General features: G+C 48.8%; 1 protein-coding gene across 1 annotated transcript in view; it reads right to left on the reverse strand.

The window, feature by feature from the left end:
- Positions 1–21,183, reverse strand: part of LOC138295344 (E3 ubiquitin-protein ligase RNF19A-like) — a 313,219-nt gene that overhangs the window by 255,284 nt on the left and 36,752 nt on the right. The window lies entirely within an intron of this gene.

Raw genomic sequence — 21,183 nt, forward strand, 5'->3', positions numbered from 1 at the left:
AACGGACAAGGTAAGTTGATCGTCCGTTAGGGGAGGGGGGTGGGGGGGTGGTATGTGTTGTGTGCGTGCATGGGGGTATGCGTGTGAGTGTGTAGAGGGGGTGTGTGAGTGCGTGTATGCATGCAGGGGTGCTGTGTGTATGGGAAATGTGTGCGGGTCAGTCGGTGTGCATGTCTGTTTGTATGTGTGCGGGTATGTGTTGTCAGGGTGTATGTGTGAGTGTAGGGGTGCATGTATGTGCATGTTGGGGGTGTGTGCATGTAGGGGTGTGTATATGTGCATGTTGGGGTGAGGGTGGGGAGGGGGGTTGTGCCACCTTTGGGGGGTGGCAGGGGGCGGGAGGGTGGGGGGAGGACTCGTGGGGGGTAGCGGGGGTGGGGGAGACCCCTATCAGTGCCAGGGAAGGAATTCCCTGGCACTGATACTGCCTACCGCCATGGATCTCATGGCGGTTCCCAATCACCCGAAATCCATGGCGGTATGCAGGGTCCTGATACTGTTGGCGGTCTAGTGACGGCCGCCGGACTGGAGACCGAAATCTCCAGCCCAGCGGTCATCACCGCCATGGCGGTTGGAATGCTGAAGTGGCGGATGACCGTGGCGGTAACTGCTGCAGTCATAATTCACATTTTTTTCCCCCGGCCTGTTTGCGGTCTTACCGACGCTTTACCACCGACCGCCAGGGTCGTAAGGAGGGCCTATATGTCCTACCTTAACCATACATTGCACCCTGCCCTTGGGGCTACCTAGGGCCTACCTTGGGGGTGTCTTCCATGTAAGAAAAGGGAAGGTTTAGGCCTAGCAAGTGGGTACATTTGCCAAGTTGAATTTACAGTTAAAAGTGCACACACAGACACTGCAGTGGCAGGTATGAGACATGACTACAGAGCTACTCATGTGGGTGGCACAACCAGTGCTGCAGGCCCACTCTACTCCACTCTATGCCACCTACTCCATGCCACTCTACTTTTCACCACTCTACTCTATGCCACTCTAATCCGTGCCACTCTACTCTAAGCCCCTCTAAATCTATGCACTCTACACCACTCCACGCCACTATATGCCACTCTGCTCCACTCTACACCACTTTACTTTACTCTAAGCCACTCCCCTCTATGCCACTCCACTGTACGCCACTCAACTCTGTGCCACTCCACTCCACACAATGCCACTCTACGCCACTTTACGCCACGTCACTGTATGCCACTCTACTCTACAAACTCCATTATCCACCACTCTTCGTCAATCCACTCTACTCCACTCTACTGAACACTACTCTACTTTACTCCACTTCAAGCCACTCCACTCAATGCCACTCTACACTGCTCTACTCTATTCCACTTTACACCACTCCACTCTACTCCATGCAACTCTGCTCCACACCACTCTACTCCATGTCAGTCTACTCCACTGCACCCCACTCTATGTCACTCTACCGTAGGCCAATTTACACCATTCTACTCTATGTCACTCTGCTCTAAGCCACTCCACTCTATGCCAGCCTAATCTATGCCACTCAAATTCATACAACTCCAGTCTACACCACTCAACTGAGTAAAGTTCTGACCACTTCATGTGGGAAAGAAACCTGGAACTGTTCAAAATGTACTACATTCAAAAAATGGGGCTGTTTTACTTGGTCTCTTCGCCAGACTTCTTAACTGTTGGAAACACTTTAGAAATCAACTGTGTGTCACTCTTCTTTACACCACTTCAATATGGTGAGAGATGCAAGACTAAACACATAAATGAATAACTGAATGTTCCAATCAATTTGCATTGATCACTTCATAGCTGTGCAAGACTTCCTCACGTGACAGCAGAGTGTTTAAACACTGCTGCAAAGACAATGTCTACTCTTAGAAACATGCTTCGATTATTCTGTTTTTTAATTTATCACTACAATATCACAGGGTTTTAAATCTCCCCCTTCCCCCAGTGCTGTGACCAAAACTAACTCAACATAACTTTTCTTGCAATTCCTCACAAACATATATGTGTGTTCCTCCTTTCTTTACTGTCCCCCGATAATTGTCCTTTGTCTACCTCTTAGGAGCAAAGACTTCTTTAAAACTTTCTGGTCTTCTGTTGTCGTACTGCAGACATAGTGGTCCTCAAGGTTATCAGCCCTCAGAAAAACCTAGTGGCCAATTGAAGAAAGCCAAAAACACTCCAAGATTTCCACCTACAAATTAACAAGAACGTTGGGGCCGTGGCATCACAAAAGAAAGGAAAGTGAGAGAATTGCACTGCATTTGATTCAAACCACCAGAAGAAAGCTACACATTGTTAGAATAAGAGATACTTAGGGAAGGCCATAACACAGAGCAAATGTATTTGTATTTATATAGCACTAGCCTAGCTAGGAAGCAATGGAGCACTGTACATGCAAGGTGTTGCAATGCAACCTAAAAGATCATGTAAGTGGAGTGGGGATTGTACAAGTATATTTCATGTTTTTCAGCACAGGGAAATTTAGTGATTTGGCCAGAACCACACATTGTGGAGTCAAGGGCTAAGGCCAGGATTCAAAGTGGGGTCTTCCGGTTCCAAAGTCATCAGTTGTAGCTATTGGCTATAGACACAACTGGCTTAATACGGAATGTTGATATTTAATGACATGCTAAAGAGAAAGTATGCTGAGACATTGCCTAATGGAACCCTTACTGTATGCACCACAGTAAGTTACTTTTCGAAATATCAGGAAGTCTCCAGTACGGTAAAGGTGGATGAGTTCTGATCATAGCCCGGAAAGAGTTCTTGAAGAAATTGTGACACATAATACATTTCAGTCAACGTCCCAAAAGACACAGCAGTTTCTGAGTCATTATGATATGAAGCATAGAGCATAACCCACAAGGGTATGGACAAGTGGAAAGATTTAATCAAGTTTTAAAGCAGGCTCATCAAGAGAGACAGAGAGGCACTAGGGTCTAATCTCACTCAGCAATGGCAGTAAGCCACTTAGAACTATTGATTGGGAGAAAGTTTTGAAGATCTGGGAAATGAAAAAGAAAAGTTAAAAGCACTATGATATCAACACATGGTCTTGTGGTGCTCTTTCTGTAAGGATACGATGATTCAGAGTTTGATGTCAGAAGTTGTAGTCAAACAAAGTTTACATATCTACAGAGATGAGGAAGTGAGAACGGTAAGTGCAGTAGTCAACAGTGAGCAGTTATAGTTTGAAGAAAGTGACAAAATGTGCTGTACTATTTGTCTCGGTGAAATGCATGAGTGTAATGAAGAGTCCGAATGGGGAGGTGATCTGATGGATGATCAGGCATCTGTAGGAGCATGTCAAGATCTCTTTTGTTGGTGGTGCAGAGCTGGCCTTGATGGTCATCTGGCTAGTGAGACTATGGTTGCAAGTTTGTGGGAGACTTGAGAGGCAGATTTACCACCAAAAATTAGGAAGAATGTTATGTCCTAGCATGTGGTGCATGCATATCCTTCTACAGTTTTGCATATTTCAAGTCTTGTAGCAGTCTATATTGTTTATAAATTTGTGAGTTTTAAATCAAGTTGGCATAGATATCAAGTGTCAGGACAGCGTGCACTCCTTTTAGCTATTTCCCATATCAAGTTTTTGATTTTTTTTCAATTTTGGCCTAGGACACACGACAATCATGCATGTGTACTGAAGGCCCACTGAGACTTTAAATGAGACCCAGAGCTAGAGGGCTGTGATCTGGAAAGGCACACAGTATGCAAGCTTCCTTTAATGAGCATGACTACCACCCGCACACAAAGCTGTGGAGATGTGATGGTGGTGTCAGAAATAGATTATAGTGGTAGGACTGGGCTTTTTAATGCTTACCTGTCAGGAAGAGTTGCCTGCAGTCCTCTCTCGTTCTACATTGGTCTGTCAGTTCACTTGAACCAGATCCTTTGCTCTGTTCATGTAGGCCACAGATGGCCCAGTTATGATTACCAACTGAATGTGCAGTGGAATATGCATGGAGCCCGTGTGCTGTGCATGAATATCACATCCAAAAGCTCTATTTTGATTTTCTACACATGATTGGTACTGAAAGAGATGCTGCAAGGAGCCTGGCAAACAGCAATATGAATTGCAGGGCTTCTCCAAAGCATTCCTCTGGTCCCACACTCTAGGGTGTGAAGAACAGGACAGAGAGGGTCTCTGTTCTACAGACACCCCCTTCCTGGTCCATTCTTTTCCAATAGTGATACTCCCATAAGGTTGGGAGGTACTTAAGTGCCAGGATGTCTCCCCTTTTTTACTTTGTTTTGTGTCTCCTCTTAAAGGGGGTTCCTAGCCCCACCACACCTTCCTGTTAACACTAGATGACAATGACTGTGGCATGATCGATCTGGGGGAAATATTCAAAAGTCGATAACTACTCCAAACCGGTCCCAGGGCTTCTCTTGTGGACTCCAGTCAGACATCTCTGCCCATCACCAGCTGTCCAAAGTGCACCAATAGGTGCCTTAACCCTGTTCCCTGACTGCTCATGGCATATCCATCGCCCCCCTCCACCACCTCACTCTGGTTGTAGAAGGCACTTCTTCTCTTCTTCCCCATTCACTCTCCGGCACTTCTGTCCGTATCCAAAGTCGGGCAGGCCTATAGGGCGATCAGACAGTGCCCAACAGCCGGTCTGAAAGGCCAGTCTGTGGGCTGGTGTTCTGGCTGTTTGTCAGCCTGTTTATGGTCTGCTGGGACAGTTTTTACTATTAATTTCCCTCATATAAAAAAAATTCCCTGCAGCCAGCTCAGATCCATGAAGGCTTCAATACCTTGCAATACACCTTTACAGGGTGTCTTTACAAGTTCAAAACTGCACCAGTCTACAAACATTGCCCAATCTTTGTAGCTACCTAGTTCACTATCGTGGGTCACTTTTATGTTAGTACCCTGGCCCATGGCCGACTTCAGAAGAGGAGATACTGCCCAGAGTCAGGATAGCAGCAGGAGTTGTAATGAGCATGGAAGGTAAATATAACAAAAAGTGGCTTCAATGTTTGTGTTTATATGTGTGTGTGTGTAAGCTAGTGTATGCATGCATGCCTGTCTCTGTGTGTGTTTAATGTGAGTGTGTGTGTGTGTGAGACAATGGTAGTAAGTCTTGCAACTTGTAATCGTCCATGACATGATTCCCAATGACCATTTAGTATAAAATGCTGGCCCTCACAAAATAGTGGCATTTTTCATCAACGTTTCGACAACCATGACATGATGCCCATCCCTGGTAAAAAGCTGTCCCTCATACAAAAGATGCTACTTTTTGACATCTTTTTGGCATCTATCACATGTTGCTCCTGCCAGGTAAAATGCTGCCCCTTGCGTAATGATGGTATTTCATGGTCATGTCTGGTTAGCATTGCTTGTCCTGACGGAAGAGTGGTAATTACTGGCACATTGTGAACATCCATGTATGATGATGTGAGCCTCAGGCATAATGCTGGCCCTGGCATACAGATGGTAATTCCTGGTACACTGTGGCCATTCATGGTAAGATAGGCCCTAGCTGTGAGATAATTTTGGCATGACATATTGCTTGCTATTCTCGATATACTGTTCGTGTCCAGGGAAAAAAGTGAGCCCACTTATGCCATAATGGAAAAAAAACAAAGTGCTGGATAGAATGCGTGAATCAATCTAAGCCACCAGTAGTTACTCTGTGCCAGATTCAGGACATTGTTTGTTTTTGTCCGCCATAGCACTCCAGGGAGTTTGCGAATCAGCTCTGACTGTGCTCCAATGGGAGCAGTACATCTCTTCTTTGTTTTTCACCCATGGAATAATGTTGACTCTGCCAGTCTGATGGTAATTCTTGGCATACCATGTACATCAGTTGCACAATGGCAGTTCTGGCAGTACAATGCTAAAATGTGTCATGCTGTAAACATCCATGGCCAAGTGATGGCAATTCTTGACATACCGAGGACATGCATGGCATAATGTTGTCCTCACGTGCTGTAATACTTTGTATGATGGCGGTAATTCATAACATATTATTGTCATGAAGGTGCCGACTCTGCATAATGCTGCCACTGGCTTAATGGTGATAGTCACCAGCAGATTGGGGTCACCCTTGGTATGAGGATGCAAAGGTACAAAAGTGAATAATTTTGAATACATCAAGGTTCAGGTATGCTGACAGAATAGACGAACCAGGGCAAGTGAACATATGTAATCTGCATGCTGGTGCACTTTGTTATCTAACCCCCTTGCCAAAAACTATCTTTGTGAATGTCCTGGTTTAGGATTGGAATGGATGAAATCTATTGAATTTGTAAATGCTTGTTGTGTGATTGTTGTTGTGTGATGGTTCCCTGTAGATCAGCACTGAAATTATTGAAAGGTCTAGTGAGACTACAGCTAAAGCATACGGAGGGCACTAACTTAAATAGTTTCTAGATAATGAGGGATTCATATCCTAATGCATCATGTACAGGCATTGAGACACACATAACAAATGACTAACCAGAAGTGCTTCTGCATTATTTAGGGGTGTCAGGGGAAAAGGTGACCCTGATGTCTTTTACATGAACCATTGCGACTGCTCCGCCCATGCTGTGACTCTGCCGCATCTTTCGATGCAGTGATGCTGCGCTGACAGGTCCACCAGCAGTAATTAATTCTGAACTGGGAGCCAGGATTGGGTCACAAACAGGCGGTCCACTCTCTGAGCCTGGATGAAGCAGGCATCTCTTTGGAAATGGCTAGATTCAGGGTGGGGTTTCACAAGGGCATCTGGAAGCCTCTTAATAGCCTGATTAATGCCTTGTTGGCCTTATAATGTGCATAGATGTTATTCCGGGCCTAGATCTCGTCGGATGGAATACTCCTTCACAAATGTGACGGATATTCAGTCTGCCATATTACGATTTCCATGGCTATAATGGGATCGTAATACGGCAAACGGAATATCTGTCACATTTGTGACGGAGTATTCCCCTCTGCCAAGATCTAAATCAGTACTGATTAGCCAAGCATAATTGTTTGCATAACGGAGAGCACTGTTATCAGAGGGGGATTGAAGGTGACACTATTGCATCAATAGGAGGCTGTATCCAGAGGTGTATCACTCTTTAATTACATCTACAGGATGCTCAGCCACACAGCAGAAGCTCTAGTGATAAGAGATGAGTGTTGAGGATCCAACATACCTGCATCACTGTTCTTGAGTATACGTGAACTGGTACGGCCTGTCTAGCATAGTTTTAGGTTCCCAGTGACTGGGAGCATAGCGCATTCTACGTGTTGAGGCACAATGGGCCTCTTGACAAATGAGTGACTATAGAGGACATTGGGCATGATTACGAACTTGGCGGATGGGACACTCCGTCACAAACGTGACGGATATCCCGCCCGCTGTATTACAAGTTCCATAACACTCTATGGAACTTGTAAAATGACAAGGGGATATCCGAGTATTCCATCCACCAAAGTCGTAATCATGCTGATTGTTCTCCTCCCAGACTGGGTTGCTCCAAGTTAGGGTACAACTAATAAAACAAGGTAGGATTCACATTGTTACGATCATTCATTGTTTGTAATGGTGATTAGGCCAGTCCGTTAGGGATCCTTGGCCCTGATGAATTCCTGTGACCAGTATAGGCAACAGCTAAGGGCAGAAACACGTTGGCGTAATGGGGATGGATTGAGTCATTGTTCTCAGGGTCCATCTAGATTTTAGTTTTTAGATATACCAGAAGTCCCTGACCATAAAGGTGATAGCTTAGGCACCTCTAGGTATTTTTAGCTTTGTCTGGCTCCCCTATTGTCCAGTAATACCTTATCTAAGAACTCCTTCTTCTCCAGGAGGTTGAGTCCACCCTAGTGGTATTATCCTACTAGGGTGGGGAGAGGTTGCCTATGATGAAGTATGACACATAAAGTGTGTGAGGCTTCATCTTCCAAAAAGATTGGTCTTTGATGAATCTCAGCCTTAAGAGAATTAAGGCCCTCATTACAACCCTGGCGGTCGGTGATAAAGCGGCGGTAATACCGCCAACAGACCCACAGTAAAAAAAAATGAATTATGACCATGGCGGAAACCGCCCACACAGACAGCCACTTTACCACACCGACCGCCACGGCGGTAGCAACAAGCACCGCGGCGGTAACCACCTACAGCCAGGCGGAAGACAATGTACCGTCCACTGTATTACAACAGGCCTATCCGCCACCTTTTCCAGGGCGGTACCAACGATGTCAAAAACACGGCGGAAACAGAAGACAAAGAACTCACCCCTGGCGACTCAAGGAAGAACCACGATGCCATGGAGCCCGAGTTGCACATATTTCCCATGACTGTATACCTCCTCATTCACTACGAACATCAACAAAGGCGAAGACGACCACAGTGAGTACTGCCACCTAGCACACAAGGGAGGGGGGAGGAAAATGAGAATGACACGCAACATGCAACACCCCCAACCCTAACACCATACACACAAACAGATGCAGTAACATAATATACACCACGTACCCCTCAGGAATAATGCAAGGACAAAAGGAATTGATTAAAGTGAGTGTAATAAGATACAATACTAGAAATTTGTGATTCAAAATCAAAACAGTATATACATATATACAAATGGAGGGACACTGCCCAGTCCTCAATGTCTGTGGTCTACAGGGCCACATCACATTAGCCAAGGCCCCACTTGACTCCTGCAACAACACGGAGAGAACACTGCAAGGGCATCAGGTCTAAAATACACAGGCACCTCAGGGGGACAGGGAATGGGGGGGCACCTCAGCCGGAAGATGGTACAACACCACTGGTCCTGGAGGGGGCTACATGCCCTGTACGATGTCCTGGGGAGTGCAAGGCCACAGTCTCTCAAGTGGGTGGTCTGCCCACTGCTTGGTCCTCGGGAGTGCAAGGCCACAGTATCTCAAGTGGGTGGTTTGCCCACTGCTTGGTCCTGGGGAGTGCAAAGCCACAGTCTCTCAAGTGGGTGGTTTGACCACTGCTTGGTCCTGGGGAGTGCAAAGCCACAGTCTCTCAAGTGGGTGGTTTGCCCACTGCTTGGTCCTGGGGAGTGCAAGGCCACAGTTTCTCAAGTGGGTGGGTTGCCCACTGCTTGGTCCTGGGGAGTGCAAAGCTACAGTCTCTCAAGTGGGTGGTTTGCCCACTGCTTGGTCCTCGGGAGTGCAAGGCCTCAGTCTCTCAAGTGGGTGGTTTGGCCACTGCTTGGTCCTGGGGAGTGCAAGGCCAAAGTCTCTCAAGTGGGTGGTTTGCCCACTGCTTGGTCCTGGGGAGTGCAAAGCCACAGTCTCTCAAGTGGGTGGTTTGCCCACTGCTTGGTCCTAGTGAGTGCAAAGCCACAGTCTCTCAAGTGGGTGGTTTGCCCACTGCTTGGTCCTGTGGAGTGCAAAGCTACAGTCTCTCAAGTGGGTGGTTTGCCCACTGCTTGGTCCTGGGGAGTGCAAGGCCACAGTCTCTCAAGTGGGTGGTTTGCCCACTGCTTGGTCCTGGGGAGTGCAAGGCCACAGTCTCTCAAGTGGGTGGGTTGCCCACTGCTTGGTCCTGGGGAGTGCAAGGCCACAGTATCTCAAGTGGGTGGTGTGCCCACTGCTTGGTCCTGGGGAGTGCAAAGCCACAGTATCTCAAGTGGGTGGGTTGCCCACTGCTTGGTCCTGGGGAGTGCAAGGCCACAGTATCTCAAGTGGGTGGTGTGCCCACTGCTTGGTCCTGGGGAGTGCAAAGCCACAGTATCTCAAGTGGGTGGTTTGCCCACTGCTTGGTCATGGGGAGTGCAAAGCCACAGTCTCTCAAGTGGGTGGTTTGGCCACTGCTTGGTCCTGGGGAGTGCAAGGCCAAAGTCTCTCAAGTGGGTGGTTTGCCCACTGCTTGGTCCTGGGGAGTGCAAAGCCACAGTCTCTCAAGTGGAAGGCTTCTCCACTGGTTCTGGAGGGGGCCTTGTGCCCTATGTGCTTCATCCTGGCAAGGAGGGGGTTAGTGGATAGCTTCTTCCACTGCTTCTGAAGGGGCCCTTGTGCCCTGTGTGCTTCATCCTGGCAAGGAGGGGGTGAGTGGGTGGCTTCTTTGCTGGTTCTGGAGAGGGCCTTGTGCCCTGTGTGCTTCATACTGGCAAGGAGGGGGTGAATAGATGGCTTCTTCCACTGGTTCTGGAGGGGGCCTTGTGCCCTGTGTGCTTCATCCTGGCAAGGAGGGGGTGAGTGGATGGCTTCTTCCACTGGTTCTGGAGGGGGCATTGTGCCCTGTGATGCAGATCTTGGGGAGTGAAAGGTCACAGTCTCTCACCTGGGTGTCAGACCCACAGAATTTGCAGGGTCCAGGACGCACTACAGCCCATGGAGGTAGGACTACACACTGCCCGCCGGCGGTGACGGCTGCTCAGTGGTGGCAGTGCTGGTGTTGGTGCTGGCAGTGGTGGGGGAGGTACCAGCCCATCCCCTGCAGCCTCAGATGGCTGCCCACTGGGGCTGCTGCTGCTGGCAGTGGTGCTGGTGGCGGTGCTGGCAGTGGTGGGGGGGAGGCTCCAGCCCTTCCCCTGCAGCCTTGGATGGCTGCCCACTGGGGCTTCTGCTGCTGGCAGTGGTGCTAGTGGCAATGCTGGTGGCAGTGCTGGTGGCGGTGCAGGCAGTCGTGGGGGGAGGCTCCAGCGCTTCCCCTGCAGCCTCTGACGGCTGCCCACTGGGGCTGCTGCTGCTGGCAGTGGTGCTGGTGGCAGTGCTGGTGGCGGTGCTGGTGCTGGTGTCGGGGATGCCAGTGGTGGGGGGAGGCTCCAGTCCTTCCCCTGCAGCCTCGGACGGCTGAACAGCCATGGTTGGTGGTGGGGGCTCAAAATCAGTTCCAGCACCAGGCCTTCTGTCCGTCCTGCCTGCAGGTGCAGCCCCTTTGCCCTTCCCCTTGGCAGCTGGTGGTGCCTCCATGCTCTTCCCCTTGGCCGCTAGTGGTGCCTCCTTGCCCTTCCCCTGGGCAGCTGGTGGTGCCTCCTTGCCCTTCCCCTGGGCAGCTGGTGGTGCATCCTTGCCCTTCCCCTTGGCAGCTGGTGGTGCCTCTTTGCCCTTCCCTTTGCCCGCTGGTGGTGCCTCCTTGTCCTTCCCCTTGGCAGCTGGTGCAGGCACACTGTCAGTGCTGACGGTTGGTTCCCTGGAGCCTCTCCCACCTGCAGTAGCTGCCGACACTGCTGTGGCCGTGGAATGGGTGGCTGAGGTGCTAGCCTGGGTTCTGACCACCCTGGCCTGATGTGAAGGACGGGGGGAGGGGGAGGGAAGAGGTCAACGGCAGAGAGGAAAAGCTTCTTAGGGACACTGGGGCGGGAAGAGGGTGAAGGTTTAGGAGTGGAGGAAGAGGGAGTGGTTGTTGGAGGTGTCTGCTGTTTTTTTGGGTGCAGGTGCACGGGCTGGATGCTATTGTGAGGTGGATGGCTGTTGGGTGTCTGAGTGCTTGCGTTTGTGTACCTTAGGCACAGACACAGTGGGAGAGGACACAGGGGATGTGTGCATGGATGTGGGGGTGGTGACTGCCAGTGAGGGGTGTGTAGTGATAGGCGTGATGGTGATGGGGGTAGTGGATGATGATGTACTGCATGCAGGTGTGAGTGGAGACGCTACTGGGAGGGTGGTGGACGAGGAGGGGGACACAGTGGAGGCAGTGGGTGTTGTTATGTCTGCATCTGGATGGTGTTTGTGTGAGTGCCTGTGTGATGATGTGTGGTGCTTGTGTTTGCCTGAGCCACTCCTGTGTGTTGTCTTGGGTGCATGCTGGTCTGAATGTGTGCTTGGGATAGGTTGGGGTTGAGGGGAATGGGACTGGGCAGAGGAAGTTGGAGGGGGGAGGCTAGAGACACGGACAATGGCTGCCATCATGGAGGAGGCCAGAGCCTGGATTGATCTCTGTTGGGCCGCCATGCCAGAGTGAATGCTCTCCAGGAATGCATTTGTTTGTTGCAAATGGCCTGCCAGCTTCTGGATGGCATTCACTACAGAGATGGATCGCAGGAGGTCAATAGCCTCCTCACTCAGGGCAGCAGGGCTAACTGGGGCAGGGCCTGAGGTGCCTGGGGCAAAGGAGATGCCCACCCTCCTGGGTGAGTGGGCACAGGAAACTCGCTGAGGGGCTGCTGGGAGGGCGGTGCTGGTACAGGAGGTGGCAGCTGTACCTGTAGTTGGGGTGGGCACAGAGGTGTCCGCCACCATCATGGAGCTGCCATTGGAGGAAGTATCACAGTCCGAACTGTCCCCTCCTGCCTCCACCCTGGTGCTCCCCTCGCCCTCCGTCCAACTGGTGCCCTCACCGTCGGTGGATTCGGCCTCATGGGCCCTGTGGGATGCAGCTCCCTCCATCGCCAGTGCCTCTGCTCCTCCACCAGTTGATGCTAATGCACATAAGGACAGGGTGACAAAACAAAAGGGGGGGGGGAAGAGCCAAAGGATACACTTGGTCAATGCCAGCAACAACACCAGCGTTGGCGTACACGACACACACACACACATGGAACAGCCATATGCACTAGACAAGGCACTAACCAATCACAATGCTAGTCACCAGCCCATGGACAGGAATACCTAACGGCAATAGCAGCATACCTGAGACCCACAGACCCCTGCCCAGTAGTGGATGCCAACTAGCTTGGTTGGAGGTGGTGTTCATCAGCCCCTGCCCAACATGGAACCTGCCCTGCAATGTCCTGCCTGGCCTAGGGGCACCCACAGGCCCACATCCCCCACCTAGATACCACCCCACCACGCGCAAGTAGTATATTTGGAAACTGTACTCACCCCCTTGTGGCTGCTGTGATGCCCTCAAGCGCCCATCCAGCTTCGGATAGGCCACCGCTAGTATGCGGGCCATCAGGGGGGGCAGGGTTCAACGGGCACCCAGTCCCCATTGGGAGGCCATCCATAGCTGGGCCTCCGCCGTCTTCCTTGCCCAGCGTCTCAGGTCCTCCCACCGTTTGCGACAGTGTGTGCTCCGCCTGTCATAGATCCCCAGGGTCCGCACCTCCTTGGCGATGGCACGTGCATTGTAGGCCCTCTCCTGTCGAAGGTCAGGTAGCAAGTGAGTGAACAGATAGAAAATGGCGGTCACGTCCGCGGCGGTGCATACCGTCACCACCGGCGTACATCACCATTGGCCACTGTAACCTATAGGGCCCATAGACAACCAATGAGGTGTTGCACGGCGGTACTTGACCGCCTCCTGCAATGGCGCACAACGTCAGCGGACTACCTCATTTTCACCTGTCCCTCCAAACAGGACAGGGGGATGCCATTTCAGGGGGAGGGCAGGCCATGGCACCTAAGTGCGTCACAGTACACATAGGCACCATTTGGGCCTATCCAACGACATACTATTACAGTCACAACATGCAATGCAGTGTAGGGTTTGGAAATGTGCAATACTGACCAGCTGCTCCCCGTTTTGCCCCCTAGATTACAACCGCTGCGGATGAATAGGAGATGGAGACATCCCCAGTGTACAGACCGCTGGTGGACTTGTCAACAATGGAGGACAGGCACATTATCCTCACCTATAGACTTGACAGGGCCATAATCACAGAGCTGTGTGCCCAACTGGAGCCTGACCTGATATCTGCTATCCGTCACCCCACCGGGATCCCCCCTCTTGTGCAAGTCCTATCTGTGCTCCATTTGTTTGCAACTGGCTCCTTCCAAGTGACAGTGGGCTTGGCAGCAGGAATGTCACAGCCAATGTTCTCAATAGAGCTGACCAGAGTGTTGTCTGCCCTGATTAAACACATGCGTAGCTACATCGTTTTCCCCCAGGTGGAGGATTTGGCCACAGTGAAAGCTGACTTCAATGCAATCAGACATACCCCCAACATTATTGGGGCAATTGATGGTACACATATAGCATTTGTCCCCCCCGGAGAAATGAACAAGTGTTCAGAAATCGAAAGAGCTTTCACTCGATGAATGTGCAGATGGTGTGCCTGGCGGACCAGTACATCTCCCATGTCAATGCAAAGTATCCTGGCTCTGTGCATGATGCCTATATCCTGAGCAATAGCAGCATCCCATATATGATGGCTTAACTCCAGAGACACCGGGTGTGGCTAATTGGTGAGCCCTGGTTCCCACCTAGTGGAGTCGATAATTGCAGGTGACTCTGGTTACCCCAACCTCTCATGGCTACTGACCCCTGTGAGGAATCCCAGGACAAGGGCAGAGGAACGTTACAATGAGGCACATGGGCGAACAAGGAGAATAATTGAGAGGACATTCGGCCTCCTGAAAGCCAGGTTTTGGTGCCTCCATCTAACAGGTGGATCCGTGTGCTACTCACCCCAGAAGGTGTGCCAGATAATCGTGGCATGCTGTATGTTGCATAAACTTGCCTTGAGACGCCAGGTGCCTTTTCTGCAAGAGGAGGAGGCTGGAGATGGGCGTGGGGCAGTAGTGGACCCTGTGGACAGTGAAGATGAGGAGGCAGAGGATGAGGACAACAGCACAGCTATTATATGACAGTACTTCCAGTGGAACACAGGTAAGACACTGTAACTTCAATCTGCATTGATAGTTTTGTTTTTGACACTGTACATGGCAGGCAGATTCTCCCACTTCTATGGCCGCTTACTGTACCCTTTGGCAACTCTATTTTCAGATATCTGTGCCCCACTCTGGCACCTGGTGTGGTGACTGTAGCCAACTACAGGTCATTCCTATGTATTCATTACTGTACAGTTGTATTGCAGTGTTTAACCCTTGTTAAACAAATACATAGTTAAATCATTTGACATACTCCATACTTGTATTTTTTCAAAGGGTGTTTTATTTAAGTGCTAAGAGGTAGAAGGGGATGTGCAATGGGCTGGGGGGATGGTGGAGAAAAGTCCAGGATAGAGTCCAGTCTATTTGTATCACAGGTGCATTGTCCAAGGGGGCATAGGAAGGGGAGCAATGGCAGTTCAAGGTGGACAGGGTGACAGAGTGGGACACAAGGGTGACAATCAGGAGAGTCTTATTTCCTAGCGGGGGTCTTGGCAATGCTCTCTGGCTTCTGCCTGGATTGCAGGGACTGTTTGCGGGGTGGTTCTCCTTCTGCAGGGGGAGGGGTGCTGGTGGCCTGTTGGTCCTGTGGCGTGGCCTCCTGTCCACTAACGGCAGCGGAGGTGGAGGGCTGTTCAGTAGTCTGTCTAGTGTCAGGGGCCCAGTGGTGTGCCACTGCCTCCCTCATGGTATTGGCCATGTCAGCCAGCACCCCTGCAATGGTGACCAGGGTGGTGTGGATGTTCTTCAGGTCCTCCCTGATCCCCAGGTATTGTCCCTCCTGCAGCGGCTGGGTCTCCTGCAACTTGTCCAGTATCTGGCCCATCGTCTCCTGGGAATGGTGGTATGCTCCCAGGATGTTGGTGAGTGCCTCGTGAAGAGTCGGTTCTCTGGACCTGTCCTCCTCCTGTCGCACAGCAGTCCTCCCAGTTTCCCTGTTGTCCTGTGCCTCTGTCCCCTGAACCGTGTGCCCACTACCACTGATCCCAGGTCCGTAATCGTCCTGTGTTTGTGGGGTTGCCTGAGGTCCCTGTAGTGGTGGACACACTGCTGATTGATGTGTCCTGGGGACAGACATATGGGCCCGCTGGGTGGGTGCTGTGGTGCTGTTTCCTGAGGGGGGAGGCTCTGTGGTGGTATGGGACCGTGCCTGGGTAACCGACTGTTCGGAGATCCCTGATGGACCAGGTTGGTCATCCAGATCCAGGCCAGCAGAGCTGCTGTCATCACTGTGGGCCTCTTTGGGGGGGACTGGATGTTGCTGCCACCTCCTTTCTGGTGACGTTGGGTGGGGGGACCTGTGGGGATGTAAATGCAGTGTTATAGTTTCTGCATGTGACATCTTGTGCATGGGTGTGTTGCCCTGTATGGTTGTGATTGCCCTGTCAGCTTTGCCTTGTGTGAGTAGTGATTTTGTGGGCTAGCTGATTCTCTCTAATGTGCATGATTTAGTGATGGGTGTTCATGCAGGTCTGTGATAGGGTCCATGCATTGGTGTTGCATGCAGGGCTTGGTATTTGGATGGGTGGGTTTTGATGGTCTGGTATATGTGAGGTGGTGGAGTGATGGGGGTAAGGGGGTGAGGCTGGGAGTTTGTGATGGCATGCAGGTAGGGGGGTGAAAGTAGTAAAGAGCTGAATTACCAGAGTCCAGTCCTCCTGCTACTCCTGCCAGGCCCTCAGGATGCAGTATTGCCAAGACTTGTTCCTCCCATGTTGTTAGTTGTGGGGGAGGAGGTGGGGGTCCACCGCCAGTCCTCTGTACAGCTATCTGGTGTCTTGCGACCACAGAACGCACCTTCCCCCGTAGGTCGTTCCACCTCTTCCTGATGTCATCCCTTGTTCTGGTGTACTATCCCACGGCATTGGCCCTGTCCACGATTCTCCGCTATAGCTCCATCTTCCTAGCAATGGATGTCTGCTGCACCTGTGATCCAAGTAGCTGTGGCTCTACCCGGATGATTTCCTCCACCATGACCCTTAGGTCCTCCTCTGAGAACCTGGGGTGTCTTTGTGGTGCCATGGGGGTAGTGTGTATGGTGTGTGTGAGGGTGTGTGGGGTGAGAAGTGCGTGGATGGTGTATGGTGTTCTGTGGCACTGGTTCTGTGGGTGCTGTTGGTGTGTCTCTCAGTTGTCAATTTTTTTGAGTCGTAAAGGGTTGTGGGTAATGTGTGTGTGTGTTTTATAGTGGTATGGGTGTGTGGGTGTGGTGTGTGTATGTGTGTCAGGTGTGTGTTATTCAAATTGTCCAATGTGGTATTGTTTTGTATGTGTGTGTGTATTTTCAGCGCGGCTGTATGTACCCGCCAGTGGTTTACCATGGTTCAAAGTCCGCCGCGGTGATTCGTGGGTCATAATGCTGTGGGTGTAGTTCTGTTGGCGTAACAGTGTGGGTTTTGGTACCGCCAGTTTATCACTGACCTTTGGTCTGGCGGACTTGTGTGTGTGTCTGTACAGTGACGGATTGCTATGTGTGGGTCATAATATGGGTAGCAGTAAACCGCCGCGGTGCCGGTATGTTGGCAGCAGTCGGCATGGCAGTAAGCGGTACTTACCGCCAATGTCATAATGAGGGCCTAAGTCTCTGATTAGGAAAAGTCAGGCACAAAAACCTAGGGATAATGTCCTTCAGGAGCCACAGCACCTGTTGCGTTTTTTCTCTATAGGTTCAGAAGGCCACACCGAGACCCATGAACACATATCCTGTGGACTGAAACAACATTCAGTGATTTTACGGCTGCAAGGGAATATTGTTGTGGATATTGTGGCATAACGTTTGGATTACCCTTGTTTTTTTCAATATTTATTCTTATTTCCAACCACAACGACTGCCAGCAAGTGCTGTCCTTTACGCTAACAACAGCACTTGCCTCTGGAGGGCCAACTAGTTTGCTGTACCTGCCTGGTACAATATGGGTCTGTAAATCCAAAATTATCCAGGGCTCACCACGGAGTCCAAACCTGTAGTCCTTTTGTTCTGAAGTGGGTGGTCATCTCCAGGGGACAACATTTTCTGCCCACAAAGTGACAAAGCAGCATGGATTGCCAGACAAATCCTATTTAACATTACCTTCTGGTACAGTTGTACACTGAAATATTACCGCATTGCAAGGACTGAGCCCGGTCTTTCTTAAATTAGGCCCTGGAGCCAAGAACATTTTGGGGTGCACCAGGAGAGGGGCAATCATCAGAAAGGAAGGTCATGCTAACACGTATTATTGATGAAGCATCAGCTACAGTTCTGTCTAGTTCTGGCATCCACAACTCCCAGAAGATAACAACAGGTAGAGATAACCCAGAGCAAATATACCAACCGGGAGCCAGTTCTGATCATAAAAGATACACAGAGAGGAGCATGGGCTTCCACCAGTGCTATCAGCTGGAGAGGAAGAGAGTGAATTTAGACATTAACTTTTTGTGTATCACGAGTCCCTTTGGACTCAATGAAGAACCAGATTGGTCATGCTATACATAACAAATTATGTTGCAATATCACGTTAGTCACACACAAGCTTTATTCGGCCAGCAGGCCATCAAAGCAATACAAAGCAAAGTAAAATAATCATCATAAATAGAACAATACAAATCTACCATTAACCAAATTTATAAAAAGAAGTAAAATCCATTCTGCCCGAGCTAAAACCAGATAAAATCATTATAGATAAAAGTTACGTATACGCCATGCCTCTACTAAAAACCTGCTTACAGCATAAATTAACACACTTGAATTGTGACTTTTTAGAATCCTCCAAGCTAAAGCACATTTTCTTAACTTCAATTCCCGACAAGTGCCACGGATCCATTTAGACCTTTGAGTTAAATAAGCAGGACAGAAAAACATAAAATGCTCTACTGTTTCCGGGGAATTACCACACACAGGACAAGTATCAGATGTTAAATTGGATCCCCATCTGCTCATCAAGGCCATTAATGGTAATGTTCCGAAACGGAATCTGGCATACAGTCCTTTGCCTAATAGGTCAGGTATTATATCTAGATATAATTCAAATTCCGGGTACCATTTAAAATCAATGAAAAGATTGGCAATATCACGTTAAATCTGGATGAAGATGCACACTAAAACGTATGTGGGTCACCTTTACATTTTGAGATTTCTATTGGACTAGGGGTGAGGATCAGATCTGGCTACAACAACCTGTAGTAAATCGGAAAAGGCAGAAGGAGGATGTGCTGGTGTTTGGGTCTAATGCCAGCTCCTGCATCTAATAAGAGTAGATTTTGCTTATTGAGGCACTAAATCATCATTGTGGAATTAAGATTGGTTCATATGCACTTTTAAGGTCTTGTTGATTGACAATGAATTACAATCATTTTTGTTCATAGGTTATATAACATTATCTCCTGATGAAGGGACACCGTCATTTTCAAAATGTATAGAGGTTGAAACAAATATGTATTTCAAAGGAATGTTTCTTTTTATTTAAATTGGCTTTGGATGCTAACCTTATCCATCATAAAGAAAAATGCCCCTGTGATATTGAAAGACACAGTCATCATACCCATCTTGAAAAAAACAGCTCTGGACCCACAGATTCTGGCTAGCTACCTGGTGATTTCCCGAATGTCATAATTCCAGTTGAGTTCTTGTGAAAGATCTGCTGCAAGACTTTGTAGAGCACAACTACCTGCTTCAGGACCACAGCTCTGACACTAGACCTGGGACGGCAACAGAATAACACAGGCAAACGTAAAAGAGGATCGCCACATCACACTTGATGAAGGCCAACAAACAGCCTTGTCCTTCTCAATCTCTTAGCAGTTTTCAACACTGTTAACCACACCATAGTGCTGAAAATGCAAGAAGAATGTGTGAGGTTTTCAGAACTGCCCCAGTGCAGGTGTACTCTCTCAAAGCATCACCTAGTCAGTGGAATTGTGTACTCACAGTTGATGCCAGGAGGAAGCTTGCAGGCAAAAGTGTGCGGTATCAATCACAATTCATGAACAACACAACATGACCCTTCCTCGCTCCACAGTAGGCGTCCCTCTCTACCCTACTGTTCATCAGCAAACTCTGCCTACAAGGACAGGTTCTACAGCAAAGTCCAGTGCATTTCCAAATGTACGAAAATGACACTAAAATTCAAATCTTAGAGTACAGCAGGTATTACCAGTGTATGGACAACATGAACATTGGATAAAGGTGTTTGCTTGTCAGGAGAGAGCTAAATCCGAGATCCTAGAATATCCCACAAAAATTACGTTCAAACAGCTTGCAATCTTGGGATCATCGCTATCCACATCAGCAAAACCCAACAACATGGGAATCCATTTTGATGCATAATGTAATTTTTCTAAGCCACCCTAATTCTGTTCAGCTGCCCTTGTCCCAAAAGTCCATTTACATCTTTCAACTCTCCATCATGAGAAGCTCAAAGCAGTACTGGTGAAATGACATTTACAAGCACTCCAGTGCCCCCCGGCTGGTTTAAACAATAGAGTCAAAGCACTGCACATCATGCACAAAGTACACTGGAAGCAATGTCCTGAGTATCTGTAAGAACTGGCACCTCACAGCATGGCAGCCAGGGGCCTAAATTCATCCACCTCATACCAGACACACAAGGAATCCTCAAGCAACAAGACTGGAGGCGAGGCTTATGGAGTTCATGTCCCAGACTCTGGAATGTGCTGAACCTGTGACTGAGAGGTGAGTAGAGTACTTGTACATCAGCAGATGTCTGAACACAGGGCTGGCCACTCATCCATTGTAGCAAAACATCAAAGGGGCTCATTCCTCCCATGGATTCTGCCTGTCCAGCAGCTACCAAGCCTGTAAGTCAGATAGGTAGGTATACACCCAAGTGCTCCAGCATGGCCGGCACGCAACAGGTGTCACCTTACAAAAACACACAATTAAAAGAAGGTTGTGTTAGGAATGGTTCTTTCATAATTGCTTGGGAATTGAAAAGAGAGACACATTGGGCCTAATTTAGAGTTTGGCAGACTGATTACTCCTTCACAAACGTGATCGATATCCCCAAGGGAGTAGCCAGGAAAATAAAATACTACCCACTTTTATCCAAATATATGAGTAAAGTGAATGATCCCTGTCCCTAGTATGAAGTGCCATGGGCATTGTACCCCTGGGGAATATTTGCAGAAAATGGTGCAAAATTGGAAATATTACAGAAAGATTTTAAAGGAATTCGGCCAAAAACTACAAATTTACCATTACTAGCATATTTGTCGCATTCATCTTTCAATTATTTTGCTTTTCTTTTATGCTTGTTCCCTTCCTTCTGTCCATCATCTTCCCCTTGTTTTCATTCATATTTGATTGTCTTTCCATCTTTATTTCATCCTGTCTAGTCTTCTCTCATTCCATCTGACCTTTTCCTAGCTCTCTGTCCTTCTTCATATCCCTTTATTCGTATCATGCTCATGCTGTTCATTTGCGCCTTTTTAATTTTTATATTCCTTCAATTTGTTGATTTGTTAATTCGGTTTTCTTTTCTTTCCTCCAGTGACCCATCCTTTCATCTCACAGTTTCTCTTTGTTATTTCACGTATTTTTCTGCTTTCCTTCTTCCTCTCCACAAATGTTCAGATTTATTTGGTTGTTTCTATCTTTTCTTATTTCCATCCATTCTTCTTTCTTTTCTTCCTTTTCTTCTTTTACATCTCTTTCCTTTTTCCCCATGTTCTTTTGTGCCCTTTTTCATTCGAGCTTCTTTTTCTTTCCTTCGTTATTCATATTT

The sequence above is a fragment of the Pleurodeles waltl genome, chromosome 5, assembly GCF_031143425.1.
Source record: "Pleurodeles waltl isolate 20211129_DDA chromosome 5, aPleWal1.hap1.20221129, whole genome shotgun sequence".
Lineage (NCBI taxonomy): Eukaryota > Metazoa > Chordata > Amphibia > Caudata > Salamandridae > Pleurodeles > Pleurodeles waltl.